At 52.6% G+C, this 15,662-nt stretch overlaps 1 protein-coding gene across 47 annotated transcripts in view; it reads right to left on the bottom strand.

The window, feature by feature from the left end:
• PCBP3 (poly(rC) binding protein 3) overlaps positions 1-6,651 on the bottom strand; it is a 301,168-nt gene extending 294,517 nt beyond the window's left edge. For 29 of the 47 annotated variants that reach the window (XM_054542677.2, XM_063720933.1, XM_063720932.1 and 26 more), the window contains exon 1: positions 6,330-6,535. The gene's annotated coding sequence lies outside the window, so the exon portion shown is untranslated. Of the gene's footprint in view, positions 1-6,329 lie in introns of all 47 variants that reach the window. The other 18 variants (XM_054542654.2, XM_054542660.2, XM_054542675.2 and 15 more) reach the window with 6 other exon arrangements.
• Positions 6,652-15,662: the final 9,011 nt, after the last annotated feature.

The raw sequence follows: 15,662 nt of genomic DNA, 5'->3' as shown, positions 1-15,662 counted from the left end.
TTTTTTTTTTTTTTTTTTTTTTTTTTTGTAAAAATGGGGTCTTACTATATTTCCCAGTCTGGTTTTGAACTCCTGTTCTCAAATGATCCTCCAGCCTCAGCCTCTCAGTGTTGGGATTACAAGTGTGAGCCACCTCACCTGGCCTGGTAATATTTTTTAATGTAGTACATCACAGTTTCTCCCAGGAAATCAATGATAGCTTAAATTAAAAGAATAAAATATCTCATCTCAATCACGATTTTTAAAGAAAGCATAAAATTATCTAAATAAGTGCACTGTATAGAAAACCATTTGAGAAAATTCAAAATCTATTCATGATTTCTTTAAAGCTTTTATTAAACTACTAGTAAATGTGATCATCCTTAACCTAATAAAGGAATCTACCAAAAAAAAAAAAACAAAGTTCACAATTAAGTCTTTCACAGCATTTCTTTTAAATGAAAAACAATATAAGGATAATCTTACCACAATCTTCATACAACTTTCTCTAGTGGTCCAAGCAAAGGAAAAAAGACAAAAAAAAAAGATCAATAAAAGATTTAAGAACTAGGGAGAAAGAAATTAGATTATCATTAGGTATATGAAGCAACCAGAAACTGATCCACGCATTTGTGAAATCTGATGTGTTTCAAAGGTACCACTGCAGATCACTGGGGAAAGGACTGTATTCAATAAACAATACTGGTACAATTGGTTATGAATTTGGAAAAATTTAAAATTGGATCTCTGTCTCATACCCCACACAAAAATAAGTTCTAAGTAGACTATAAAAAGCAAATATTTAAATATTTTTTAAAGAGGAGGATATATTATGACTGATTTGGTTTGGCTGTGTCCCCAACCAAATCTCATCTTGAATTCCCATGTGTTATGGGAGGAACCCAGTAAGCAGGTAATTGAATCATGGGGGCAGGTCTTTCCCATGCTGTTCTTGTGATAGTGAGTAAGTCTCACGAGATCGGATAGTTTTAAAAGGGGAGTTTCCCTGCACAAGCTCTCTCTCTTCTCTTGTCTGCTGCCATGTGAGATGTACCTTTCAACTTCCACCATCATTGTGAGGCCTCCCCAGCCACGTGGAACTGTAAGTCCATTAAACCTCTTTCTTTTGTAAATTGCCCAGTCTCAAGTATGTCTTTATCAGCAGCATGAAAATGGACTAAGACAATGCCCTTGGAGTAACACAAGATTTCTTAAATCAGACTCAATCACCATAAACTGTAAAGGAAATATTGATAAATCTGACTACATTAAAACTGAACATCTGTTCATCAAAACAGCATATTTAAAAGGATAAAGAACAGGATACAAATAGAATCCAGAATATGTAAAGAACTTCTAAAAAGCTATAAAAAGGATAATCCAGACAATAAGTGGACAAACAATATAAGAATACAATTTTTAGAAGAAGCTCAAGTGGCCAAAGTATGGGTAGAAAATCCTCAAACTCACTAGCCAAGGAAATGCTAATTAAAACAGTAAGATATTTAATATCTACTCAATTGACAACAATTAAAACATCTGAAGCTACGAAGGATTAGTGAGGATGTAAAGAAACAAACCTCTGGAAAGTAATCTGACAATAGCTATGAGGTTGGAACTGGGCCTAGCCTGTGACACCACAATCTCAGTGGTAAGTGTATACCTGGTCTACTCTTTCTCAAGTGTCCAACACAGAGGAAAGATGACCCAGTGGGACATGGCAATTGGGAGTGGTAGAGGCTGTGGAAGCTGCTCAGAGAGACTGGAAGTGGGATTTGGGCCAAATAAGACAATATCAGATGCCAGTCTTACCTAGGAGGTGAAATAGAGAATAGAACTATGCTTATCTGGGGTGAATTCTCCCCAAGTGGCAGCTCCATCATTTTATCTTCTAAAACCAATCTAATCATGTTATTCCCTCCTTAATTTTGTCAGCTAAGACTGCCAAATGAAGAGCCCCAGTTTGTATCGGTTTCTTACTGCTGTTGGAACAAACGTCCAGATACTTAGTGTTTTAATACAACAAACATTTATCTTACAGTTCTGGGGGTCACAAGTCAGACAAGGGTCTCACAGGGCTAGAAACCAAGGACTGCATTCCTTTCCCAAGTCTTTAGGGGACAGAATCCCTTTTCTTGCCCTTTCCAAAGGCTTCCCACATTCCTTGACTACTGCACCCTTCCATCTTCAAAGCCAGCAATGGCAGCTAGAGTCTTTCTCACCTCACATCACTCTGACACTGACTATTCTGCCTCTCTCTTCTACTTTTAAGAACCCTTGTGATTACTCAGAGCCCACCCAGATAATCCAGGATAATCTCCCTATTTTAAAATCAGCTGATTAGCAACCTCATTCCATCTGCTGCCTTAACTCCCCTGCCATGTAACATAACACAGTCCTGAGATCAGGATGTGGACAGCTTTATGAGCCATTATTCTACCTACCATGCAACTCCTCCTCCACTTTCGCCCCCTTCCATCTCCAACAAAGTTCCAACCATTTCACAATGCCCCTAACACTTCCAGCAGGGTCCCAAGTCCTTCACTATGCTTCCATACCTCCAGCCTCCACACCACTACACACTCTGTACTCCGGTTATTCCAATCTTCCAGCCTTTTTCTAATAAATGTATACCCAATCCATGCCCAATTATAACTCATGCCCTAGGGCCCAGCCCAAAGGCCACCTCCTCTCTAAAGCTTTCCCTGATTCTCGGCCCAAATGAATCGCCCCTCAACACATTTGCCTGGCTTTCTATGTATCCCAACTGCAGCACTGAGTATGGCCCCCTGTAATTATATGTTTACATGTTCCTTCCTCAATCCGAACTGGTGAGCCCTTCAGTAAGAACTCTGTCTCATTCCCCCACGGGTTCCCAGATCATAGCATAGGAAATGGTGAAGAGTAGGGAATCAGGGAGTATTTCTGAAGCTTGGATGAGGCAGAAGGAAGTTTTCCTGAGTTTCTGTCAACAAAAGAGATGTCAAAGAATAACGTGGGTTAAGTGTACAACAAATGGAGCCACAGAATCAGTTCAGATGATCATAACAAAAAGCACCTCAATAATCCACTGCTTAGCTTGATATACAACTTACTACCATGTGAAACAATCTCTGTACCACAAGTGACACCTATTTCTTTCTTTTTTTTTTTTTTTTTAACTGCTAACCTGTGGGGCAATTCTAAAGTAACTGACAAAATTAACCTCAAGAGAAAGAAAAGATTCATGTAAAATGATTTACAAAGATGTCCTCAATATTAGAGAAAAGAGAGTAGATACAGCTCTAACACAACAGGAATGCCTGGCAACCACTTAATAGCCCAACACATAAACAGATCCCATCTCCAGGAAAGGCTGAGAACCAACATGCTGGAGAATGCAAAACATGCTAGAGTCAACCCTTTTGGGAACAAGTTGCCCCTACATAGATATATGCCTACAGATGTATGTCTATATTGTAATAAAGGTGCTATGGTTGGAATATCCCCTCCAAAACTCATGCTGAAATGTAATCCTCAATGCAGCAGCAGTATTGAGAGGTGGTACCTTTAAGAGGTGATTGGATCAAGAGGGCTCTGCCCTCATAAAATGGATTAATCCATTCATGGGTTAATGGATTAGTGGGTTGTCATGGGAGTGGAGCTGGTGGCTTTGGCCCCTGGACCTTAGACTTCTCAGCCTCCATGACTATAAGAAATAAATTCCTTTTCTTTGTAAATTGCCTAGTTTCAGGTATTCTGTTATAAGCAAAAGAAAACAAACTAAAACAAACTGGTACTTTCTTAAAGGAATGGTTAAGAAAACAGGGTTTCATTTAATGTCAGTGATTTGTTACTTGATGCCCATACTCAAGCAACAAAACTCCCACCTAGAGAGACAGTGAGGACTAAGCAAAAGGAATGGAATGTTGTAGCATAATTATCCTCCTTAAAAAGAAGAATAAAATGGCTTAAGTGTTTTCAAGACACGCTCCCATTCAACAGAATTTCCCTGATCAAATTTTATTTAATAATATGAATTCTGAAATTAATTTTAAAGTACGCTGGAAAGGACGTTTGAGCTCCCCCCGCCCCAAAACACACACACACACACAGAGAGAGAGCGACAGAGCGAGAGAGAGAGCAAGAGCGAGAGAGAGAGAAACAGGTGACACGGATTCAGCACCATGGACAGCGGGCCCATGACGCCTTGCCTGTGAGAGTCATTGCCACCAGGGATGAGAGCTGAGACATCAGAGCTGCCCCAAAATCTACAGCATTTATTCTAATGTTTAAGTTGGGGCAATTCCAATACATGAGCAAGTATTTTCCCTGGTTATGGCCCAAAGCACAGCCTTCTTCACTGAGAGGATACACAACTTACATCTACTAAAATCTGCTTCAGTATTCACCTTTACAATAAAGCCCTGAGACTTTTGTAAAAATAGAAATGATTCTGCCATTGACACACGAACTGAAATAATCAAAACTGATACACAGAATCCAAATCTGAATGGCTAGATTGGTTCAAGAAACTCGTGAGACTTTTTCAAATTTATAAATGCAGCATGCTGTCAGCCTCCTCAGAACAATAGGGTAAAGGATAGCTTCTTCAAAACAGCTAGCAAAATACAACTATACGTTGAATTTTTTCGCATAAATAGCTAAAAACGTAACCACAAAGCTGTGTGGGTTTTCCCCCACCATGAGCATTATAAAGATATCTGGGAAAGTGATGTTTTGAGGTCCAAAAGCACCACTAATCAGCAGCACCTGCGGCAACACCAGCCAAAAAGCCCTGAATTCTAGACAGAGCCCATTTTTTCAGTTATAAAGACCCCATTTACCATCAAAACTTTTTCAAAACCTTATAATATTGAGTATCAACTAAGAAAATACGTGAAGCTATGTAAGTTCTAAAACATTCGTAATGAACTTGCACTGTATAAACAACAGCATCTACATACAAGCAAAAAAAAAAAAAAAATACTGCTCGAAAGTGAGACATCAGTTAGTCGGTCACTGCACTTGTGTTTTAAGGCCCCATGTTTTTTGATGGATCTCCAAGCCTGAAAACGCCAGAACTATTTCTGCTTCTCTCGTGTGATGATCAATCAGGTCCTTTCAGATCTTGCCAATGATCCCTTTAGAGTGCCACTGTTCTACAAACACTCCTTTTGGGGCCAAAACAGGTATCTCTGACACGCTTTAAGACGATGAATTGTTCTTGAATATGAGGAAGACTGGGAGTTAGTTCTCTTAAATAGGGAAGCACCCTTGCACACTCCTTTGGGATCCACATCTGAGAAAGTCCAAAGAAAAGAAAAAGGCCCCTGAAAGTGAGTTCAATTTCAGAGGGATATGTAAGGGCCTGTGCCAGAGGAATATTTTTGAAATGGAGGGAGTCTGTAAGTTACCCAGTCAAATCTCTAAAGGCCTCTCCGCAAGGCCCTGCTGCTCAAGATTCCTTCTGGTGAATCCCACTCTACAAACACTCAACAACTAAGAGTGCTACTGGCTCACACGGAGGGCTAACAAGACCTGCAAATCCAGGCTGCTCTGAAGGACGGTGGAAGATAACCAACCCCGAGCCACGAGATTTAGGACCCGACTTTTGGTTAACTTTCAAATTTCTTATGCCAGTAATATACTTCAGAGTGTGTGGGGCGGGGGGGGGAATTGGAAAACATCACCAGGCAAAAAGAAAAAACAAACTCTTTCACGAAACAAGACTTCCAATTAGAACACGTGTGGGGACAATAAGAAACACGTTCTAACCATCCCCAAAATTAAATTAAAACACAGCGACCAACAAGAGGGACCTGCGCGCGCCCCACCGCCCGCGCGCGGCTCTCCGCAGGGTCACCGAGGGGTGAGGCCGCGCTCTCCCGGCGGCCGTCCAGGGGGAGGAGGCCCCGCGCCGCGCCCCGCCGCCCTCCAGCCGCCGGGGCCGCTCCGGGGTGTTCCCCAGATCTCTTCTCAATCAAGAGATGAAATTTGTGCGGTTTTGAAACTGAAGCCTCAAGTAGTCCAGACGTTTTCTGACCCACATCCGAGGCGCTCTCGGCTTCCCGCCGCAACTTCCGAATTTGGGGAGGGGGCGGAGGCGGGCGGAGGCGGGCGGAGGCGGGCGGGCCGGGCCTGGCGACCGCACCTTGAGGGAGCCCGAGTCCCCTCGCTGCCCCGGGCCGCCGCAGGCGCCGGCGGCGGTCGGGGACGGCGCGACCCAGCCTGGGACCCCCGCCCGCCCCGGCTCGGGCGAAGTTTGCCGCGGCCCGGGGTCGCCCCGTCACTCGGCCTCCGTCGGGGACTCGGTCCCCGTAACCCGCAAGGGCGCCCGACCCCGACCCCGCCCGCCACCGCTCACTCACCTGCCCTGCGCCGGACGGCGAGCCCGCGGGCCGGCGGGGAGAGGCCGGGAGGCCCTGGCGGGGTCGGGGCGAGGCGGGTAAGCAGGCGGCGGCGGAGCCTAAGTCTGCCGAAGCGGCGGCGACCGCGGCTGAAGCAGCTGAGGCGGCGGTCGCGGCTTCAGGCGCTCCAGCCCGAGCGCTGCGCGCGGCGCGGGCCCGCCCCTCTGCGCCGCTAACCAATCTAGCGCGGCGCGCCGCCGCCGGCCCCGCCCCCGCCCAAGGGCAGGCTCGCGAAAGCGGGCGCTGCGGGCCAATCAAACGGCGGAACATCGACCGGCGCGGCCAATCCGAGCCCGGAAAGTTCTCTGGAAAAAGCCAACTCGAGTCAAAGGGGCGGGGGTGGGGCTGCGGGCGGGGCGGGGACCTGGCCCAATGACGCGCGGGGCGGGGCCGAGCATTGGGCGGGGAGGAGGCGGGGCCTCGAACGGGCGGACTGGTCACTAGTAGTGGGCGGGGTCGTAGGCGGGACATTGAGCGGGCGGGGCAAGAATCGGGGCGGGGCCCTAATGAAGTGAAGCGGGGCGGAGACGGGCAGTGGGAGGGGCAGGTCATCATTTGGGGTGGGGTAGGGGCGGGGAAGGGGCGGGGCTGAGTTCGGGGAGCCAGGCCGGGGAGAGGCCTAAGTCGGGGAGGGCGGGAGACAGGCAAGAGCAGTGGGCGGGGCTCGGGGTTAGGGGATTAGTGTCCTTGATGGGGCGGGGCCCAGGCTTGGGGCGGGCCTGTGGTGGGCAGGCCGCTGATGGGCGGGGCGAGCCTTGGTGGGCGGGCCAGGCCTGTGGTGGGCGGGTCAGGCCTGTGGTGGGCGGGTCAGGCCTGTGGTGGGCGGGTCAGGCCTGTGGTGAGCAAGACCTTGGCGGACGGGGCGGGTCCGTGGTGGACGGGGCGGGTCCGTGGTGGGCGGGGATTTGGTGGGCGGGCATTTGGTGGGCGGGCGGGCCCGACGGGACGGGAGTGGCCGTTGAATTCCCGGCCATGCGGCAACCCCGAAGGTCCCCCTGCAGCGCCCGCTGCCCGTTCTCTGCGGGCCTGGCCCCGGCCCCGAGGCCGGGGCCGCAGCGCCCGGCGGGCAGTGGCCCCGAGCGGCCCGTGAGCCTGTTCCTAGACGCCGCCCGCCCCGCGCTGGTCCCGCGGCCCTGTCCCCTCCGCCTGCCCGGCGTTCGCGTGCCCCGGCCTGGGGCGGGGCGTTGCTGCGCCCCGGGGGGAGCAGGGGGAGGCCGCCCTTTCTCTGGGCTGGCTCCAGGCTGTTCGGCTCCGCGCCGTTTTCCCGGTACTTCCCGCGGAGCCCGCCTCGCTGTGCGTCCCCGCCCGGGCGTTTCTTCCGCGGCGCTGAGCGCCCGCCCCGGCCTCGGGAAGGGCAGCCGGACGCCCCCAGGACCAGGGCGCTGGGGCCGAGGCGCGTCCTCCGCAGTCGCCGCTCCTGGGCCCCGTTTCCCTGCGGGTTCTCGCCGGGGTGGGAGGCGCCTCTTGGCGTCCGTGGGGAGCTGGGGGTGGAGGGCGGCAGGGCAGGAGGTGGGGGGAGCTGAGCCGGAGAAACGTCCTCGCCCCGCCGGAGACCTCAGACACCCCAGAACCTCGGGCCGGCAGCCAGCTGCAGGAATCGCTCCCTAAAGCCCGGGGTCCGCGCCCGCCCGCCTCCCGCGAGCCCAGGGGCTGCCGGGTCACCGGGATGCGGCCTCGAGGCGACGTCACAGACCCCACGCGGCCCCCTGAGCACCCCCGGAGCCGGCGCGGGGACAGGGGTTCGGGATGGACGGAACCCACCCAGGGAACGTTCCGGGCCGTCTACGCCAGGCGCAGGGCGGCCGTCAGCTGGGGGTGGAGGTGGGTCAGGAAGAGATGTGTCCTTTTGTCTCCAAATGTCGCTTGTGTCATTAAAAGACAACCTTAAAATAGAAAAAAAAAAAAAAAAAAAAGCCTGGGCTGGCGTGAGGAGGGGCCGTCCGCGAGCTACCGAGGCTGAGTCCGCGGGGAAGGGAATGTGGAGCGGGGGGGGGGGGCGCTTGGCGAACCCGTGCTTTGGACGCGCTTGGCGGTTTCGGGGTGAATGAGAATGGAGGGGAGAGAGGCCAAGGCCCGCAGCCTGGTGGGAATGCTGGGAAGGACGCTATGGACAGGACCTTACTGGAAACGAACCAGAAGGGAAGGTGGGCCGGGCGCGGTGGCTCGCCCCTTAATCCCAGCGCTTTGGGAGGCCGAGGCAGAAGGATCGCTTGAGCCCAGGCGTTGGAGACCCGCCTGGGAAACATCGTGAGACTGTTTTTAGCAAAGGAGGAGGAGAAGGGATACTGGGCGGCCTCTGCCACACCTGGACTCTGCGGGCAGGGGGCCGGAGGGACCCAGGGCTGCTGTGCTGGAGCTGGAGCAGGCGCGAGGGTCTGGGCAGAGCGCTGTCAGCGCCCCCAGATTACAGGCTGCCAGCCTCCCACGTCGCGGTCCTCTGCGGGAGCCTGCGGCCTCAGCTGCCTGCCCCGCCGGCTGAAAGACACAGTTAGTCATTAGGAAAGTAATGATAGTGTTTTCAGGGCAGCGTGTTAGACCCTAACGACTTTCTATTATTTGCAGTTCCTGCCAACCCTGTGAAGAAAAAAAGCAGCTCATCTCTCACGCCCCGCCCCTTGACACACGCCGATCCGGCCTGGTTCTGGGTTCTCCCGGAGCCTGCAGGGCAGCCCCGCCCCAGGCGGCAGCAGCTGGGCCTGCAGCGTGTCCCTTATGGTGCCCGGCCTCCAGGTCCAGAGTTTCCTGCCTCCCTGAGCTCGGGGTGCTCTGTCTCCACCCTCTCATGGCCGTCAGGGTGCTGGTCCCGTCAGAAGTGCACCCAGGGGCTCGCATTTATAAATAACTCCAGGGTGTCTTGCTGTGGGTATGGAAATCGGGAAGGCAGGTTATCATCTGCTTGGAATGATGTCAGATCCAGCCCCAGGAAGTCTCCCAGCGCCAGGCCTTCCTGCTTGTCATGGGCTGGGGCATCTGGAGGGGTAGGGGCGAGGGCCTTCTGTAGCTCCACATTAGCTGGCTAAAGTGTGGGGAAATCAGTAACACACAGAAAGCAATCACAGCAGTAATTAACGTCAAAACCCTGCAAGATGTTTAGGCCTCCCAGGAGCCCTGGAGAAGCCCAGCCCTTCCACACAACACCAGCACTCCCAGCGGCAGGGCCTCCATCCCCCTGCTGGGGAGGGAGATCTGGAGTCTGGGTGGAGTGTGTGGTCTCTGTTGCCTTCAGCAGGACTACACTCCAGGCTGAGCCTTTCCTCAGGCAGAATTCACACCCTTACCTCAGCCTACAACCCCAGCACACGTTACCTAGGGGCAAATGAGTATTTTGCCCTCATGTCCTCTTCACAAAGCACTGGGGCAGAAGTCCTTCTTCCAGGGACCAGCAGCACCCAGCCCCTGCTTCCCCAGGCTCCTGCCCTGCACAGGGACCGCTGCCACTGCCCACCAAAAGCTGCTGGGGGGTGGTGGGGCTGGCTCAGCTGAGCTCACACAGGATCCTCTGATGGCCAAAGTGCGGGAGTGGAAATCAGAGACCAAGAAGCCAATCCCTGTGCCAGCTGCCCTGGTTAGGGAAATACAGAAACTAAAAATACTTCCCACTTCCGCTTCCTCCTTTTTATATCAGCCTCATCATAAGTGCATCTGACCTAACTTACCTGGTGCTGTGGTGTTTGTACTTGGATTAGGTGAAGCAGCTCAGGGGTCCCCTCATGCCCTCTCCCCTGTCCCCCTGCTGAAGAGGCAGCTCCCACATGCGGCACTGCCTGACTGGCCCCTGGCCCTGGGCCTGGGACACCTGCACAGAAACAGCAAGCCATGGCCAGAAAGCTTGCAAGGTGCCCCCAGCTTGGGTGATGGTGACATCCAGAACAGGGCACTTCCTGGAAATGTGATCTGGAAGGGCAGTGGGCATGGGTGGAACATGGAAAGAGACACCCAGGACGGGCGGAGAGAGGCATCTGCTGTAGGTGGGGCTGCAGCCGCCTCTCTTCTTCGGGGCTGGCAAGGTAACCCTTGCCCTGTGCCCCACAGCTGCCCTGATTTCCAGGTGTCTCCCAGAAGCACACTCTGCACTGCTTCTGCATCCCGGCCACTCCCTCAGTGTCCAGCCCCCTTCCCCAGCGCAGAGTGAACACAGAGAGGATGGGGAGTGCCTGCTCTGCCAATGTGAGGGGCTGGCAGTGACATCTGTCCCTATCATAGGCACAAAAAGTTATCAATGTTGGTAAGTTGGATTCAAGCCATGCACGGAAGCAGATGGCTCTGCCCCAAAGGGTAAAACATCCTGGAAGTGAATTGGATGGAGTCTCACATACAGCAGCCCATCGGCTTCTCTGGCGGTGTGCCCTGGTTTTAGCAGAAAATAATCACAGGGTCTCTAATATCTGGCTGTGGAGAAGCACCCAGAACTCCCCCGGTTGCCCTCATCATCCCTAATGGACAAGGGGTGGGTCCTGTGTCCTCTCAGCCCTTCACGCTAAGAAGCAAATGAATCCTTGGCCTGCCCCTCAGACTGGCATCTCCGCAACTGGGATAGACATCTCAGGCCCTGGGGTCCATGAGTCACTGCTGACAGAGAGAGAGAGAAAGAGAGAGACAGAGACGGAGAAGGAGGAAAGAGCTCCTGCTGCCACCCTGGTGCCCTCTGGTGCCTCTCAGCCCTGGGGAGTAGTCCTCCTCTGCCCTGGGCCCCTCCCCCACTTCACACAGAGCACTCCCCGCTTGTCTTTTTTATATGCAAGGTTTCTTATATTTTGCATAAAGAAGAAATGCACACACCTCACACATGCACCAGAAACGTCACGGGTCATCCAGACCTTCCTTTCATTTTGGGAAGACTTTCAGCTCAGAGGCAGCCAGAACTCCGCCCCTTCTCTGTGTGCCTCAACGGGCACCATTAAGACTCTAAAATTAGAACAACTCTTTGTTTTGGTGCTGAGCCACCACGTCACTCCCACCCTCCCTCCAACCTCTGCTGGGTTCTCAGGAAGAGACTGGAGGGGAAACGCAAAGCTTCCAAATCCCACAAAGAAAGCCCACCAGCTGCTGGGCAGACCAGCACGGGTGGGGCCTGCTGCAGATGCCCTTGCTTTGCCTACCGACAAGTAACACTTTAAGACTGACTTTTATATCCATTTGCTGCTTTTTTATTAGGGCCTCCTGAAACCTCTCTGTTGACATGAGTAATCCTCTGTAATATTTGTAGAGTGTAGAGATGGATTTAAACACGTGGAGCTGTTCAGCAGAGTATTCCTGTAAGAGAAAGAGGGTGGTGGGACAGGCGTGGCCCAGCCCCCCAAGCGTTTATTTATTTAGGACCCCAAATTTCTTGGTGTCCCACCTCTGCCACAGTTTAGCAAGCCCCTGCCTTCCTACTTTACTGGACTGGAAAATAAATACACATGCATTTAGTCTCCTTGCAACCAACGACCTCTGATAAGTGTTTTATGGTGAAAATTCAAGAACATAAATGGTGAGAAATAAACCATTAAAATGTAAATTAAGGGGGCAAAACCCTCCACTGTAGCTGGAGTCACAAATGGGGAGCATAGGAACTGAGTATGGCTCACAGAGGATTCTTTTTAGCCCCCTCTCTCCCAATTGCCACCCTCCGGACCACCTAGAACTAGGCCAGTCTCTGCGTTTATGGTACCTGGGGAGCCTAGGAGTTTGCAAACCTATGATCAAAGGCTGGGAACAAAGCCAGGGTCAGGAGGGCTTGTGTGTACTGCCCTCTGGCCTCCCAGGTGAACGAGTCGGAAGTCCCACACCCAGAGAACAGGATGCGCCCAGCAGGTGGGTTGCCACGGCAGGTTCCCTTCCTCCCTGCCTGACATCCAGCTGATGGGGCCTCCTGGAAATGTACAGACGTGGCTCTCACATCTGTTGGCGTCCCAAACTCCGTCAGCACTGGTCTCTCCTTTCCCGCCCGTTGCAGGTCCCCACTTAAACACTGAAAGGACAGGTGGAGGTGGAGGTGGAGGAGCCTGCTTGTACACTCCCGAGTCCCGGGGCCAGCCATCGTGGAAAACCGGAGGCGCTCCAGGCCTCTCCAGCTGGGGAGGCTATTTGGGGTCCGCCCCACCGCCTGCCACAGCTGCCCCACTAACCGCCAGCTCTGTGGCTGCCGTGTCAGCAGCCCTGGCCCACACAGGCTCTCCTGGAGCTCAGCAGGTCTACCCTTGCCTACCTCTGGCCTAAAAGCCCCCAAAGGAGCTGGTGGCACTCCCTCTGCTGGTGTGGACACTACACGGAGGGTGCTTGTCAGCTGCTCAAAGAGGGCCTGACAGACAGCAGCTTCAACTCCACCCCCGCAGGCTCCACTGCTGCACCCACGCACGATGCTACTGCTGTTCCTTCTCTCTCTGGTGGCTGTCCCTCTGCAGCAGGCAGAGCATGCTGTGCTGATCCGGTGAGCAGTGCTGTCCAAACTACAACCACGGTGGAGCAGCAGCATGCCAGCACCGCGGTCCCGGGGCTACTGGACACACGGAGTGGCAGGGCGCTGAGCTCCCCTGCACAGACTGCGGGTGCAGGACGGCGCCAAAGACGGGAAGGCTCCAGGCTGGAGAAGCCGTGCCCGGTCACCAGTATGCCCACGGCCCTGTGCCTGGCGGCCCTTTGGGAGGGCTGCGAGGGGGCAGTGTGAATGCAGGAGAGAGGCGTGGAGCTGGGGCGCCACTTCGTGTGTGGGGGCCTAGGGGAGAGCAGTCCCTGCTGGCTGCTGGGCGCCAAGCTGAGAGCAGAAATGCACAGCCCTCCCCCAAACACATGCACACCACACGCACATCACACACACACATCACACACACACCACACACACCACACACATTACACACATACACATATCACACACCACACCACACAACCACCACACACACATCACACACATACTCATATCACACACACATCACACCACACACACACCACACACATATCACACACACCACCACACCACGCACACACCACACACATCACACACACCACACACACGCCACCACACACATCACACACACATATCACACACACCACACCACACCCATCACACACATACACATATCACACACACCACACCACACACACATCACACATACACACATCACACACACATATCACACACACCACACCACACCCATCACACACATACACATATCACACACACCACACCACACACATCACACATACACACATCACACACACCACACACATACACATATCACACACACCATACCACACACACATCACACACATACACATATCACACACACCACACCACACACATACACATATCACACACACCACACACACACCACCCCACACACATCACACACACACCACACACACGTCACACACATACACATATCACACACACCACACCACACACACACCACCCCACACACATCACACACACACCACCACACACACATATCACACACACCACACCACACACATCACACACATTCACACACCACATGCACACACCACATACACATCACACATTTACACATATACATATGCACACCACACACATCACACATATACACATATCACATGCACACACACCACACATAGACACATACACATCACACACATATCACACACATTCACACACACCACACACATCATATCAATACACATAACACACACATACACATTTCACGTGTACATACACGCATTACACACATACACCTATACGTACATCACACACATATACACGCCACACACATTCACATACACACACCACACCACACACCACACATATGCACAAGCACATATCGCACACACCACACACATACACGTATATCACATGCCCCACACATTACATGCAAACACATCACACACATATCACACACACATACACATGCTATGAATCACACAGACACACCACACATACACATAGCACACACATATGCACATAGCACACACACCACACACATCACACACATACACACCACACATCACACACATACATATCACATGCCACACACATACATCACACACATACACACACCACACATACATCACAGACATACATATCACAAACACACATCACATACATATCACAAACACACACATACATCACACACACATACACACACCACACACATACATACCACACACATCACACACATACATATCACACACAACACACATATACTACACACACGTACACCATACACACATACACACCACACACGTCACATACAAACACACACCACACACACATACACACACCACACATGCATACACACCACACACATACATCACATACAAACACACATCACACATACATATCACACACAACACACACATCACACATACATACACATACCACACACACACATCACACACAAGCATATCACACACATACACACTCCACACAGATTCCACAGCACATACACATGCACACACACAGTCTGAGAACTCCAGCCTCGGAGACCCACATGCCCCAGAGGCGACTCGGCTGCATTCCCAGCCCACCGTTCCCACAGCAGCAGCCGGTTATGGAAAAACGTCTCCTTCTTCTGCTGGTCCCCGCCAACAAGGGTGCGATTCTTTGAAAAAAGAAAAGAAGTGAAACCTTGCAGGAAGTTCCCCAGGGATAGCACACATTTTAATGTGATTACTAATTGGCTCCAGCCCTCAAACCAGCCTCTGTTTTCAAACTAGATGGAGCTGATGTCACTGCTTTGGTGGGAAGGGGATGTGGTGGGAAGGAGGGGGCAGGAAACCAGCCTCAAGGAGCCTGACCGCAGCCGCCGCAGCAGATGTGGGGTCTTCCCTGGGGCAGATCCGCCCAGCCTCTGGCCCGGGGAAGGAAGCTGTGGAGCGGTACCCGTGTTCTCCTCAATCCCCACCAGCACGGGGACCAGAAGCACTTCACCGGAGTGGCCGGAACAGCAGCACAGGCTGCCAGCCCTGCACTGCTCTCGGACTACTGAGGGTGTAGTCCACAGGACCTTGAGGGCTGGGGGCTGCTGCATTGCTGCATCCTAACTGAGCCTGCTGAGCAGAAATGGGGAGGGGGGCCTGCCGGCCCTAGGAGCTGAACGCCACGGTGCCCTGCCCACCCTAGGAGCTGAACGCCACGGTGCCCTGCCCACCCTAGGAGCTGAACGCCACGGTGCCCTGCCCGCCCTAGGAGCAGAACACAGCAGTGCCCTATCTGCCCTAGGAAATACCTGTGCACAGGACACTGGGAGCCAACCCCCAGGAAGACTCAGGAACCTACCCAGGAGTGAAGACCTGGGGGATCTAGTGACTCAGGGCATGCCAGGACATGTCTTCTATGTA

The sequence above is a fragment of the Pongo abelii genome, chromosome 22 (assembly GCF_028885655.2).
Source record: "Pongo abelii isolate AG06213 chromosome 22, NHGRI_mPonAbe1-v2.0_pri, whole genome shotgun sequence".
Taxonomy (NCBI): domain Eukaryota; kingdom Metazoa; phylum Chordata; class Mammalia; order Primates; family Hominidae; genus Pongo; species Pongo abelii.
The sequence above is the reverse complement of the archived record's forward strand: the minus strand, read 5'-3'. Positions and strand labels throughout refer to the sequence as shown.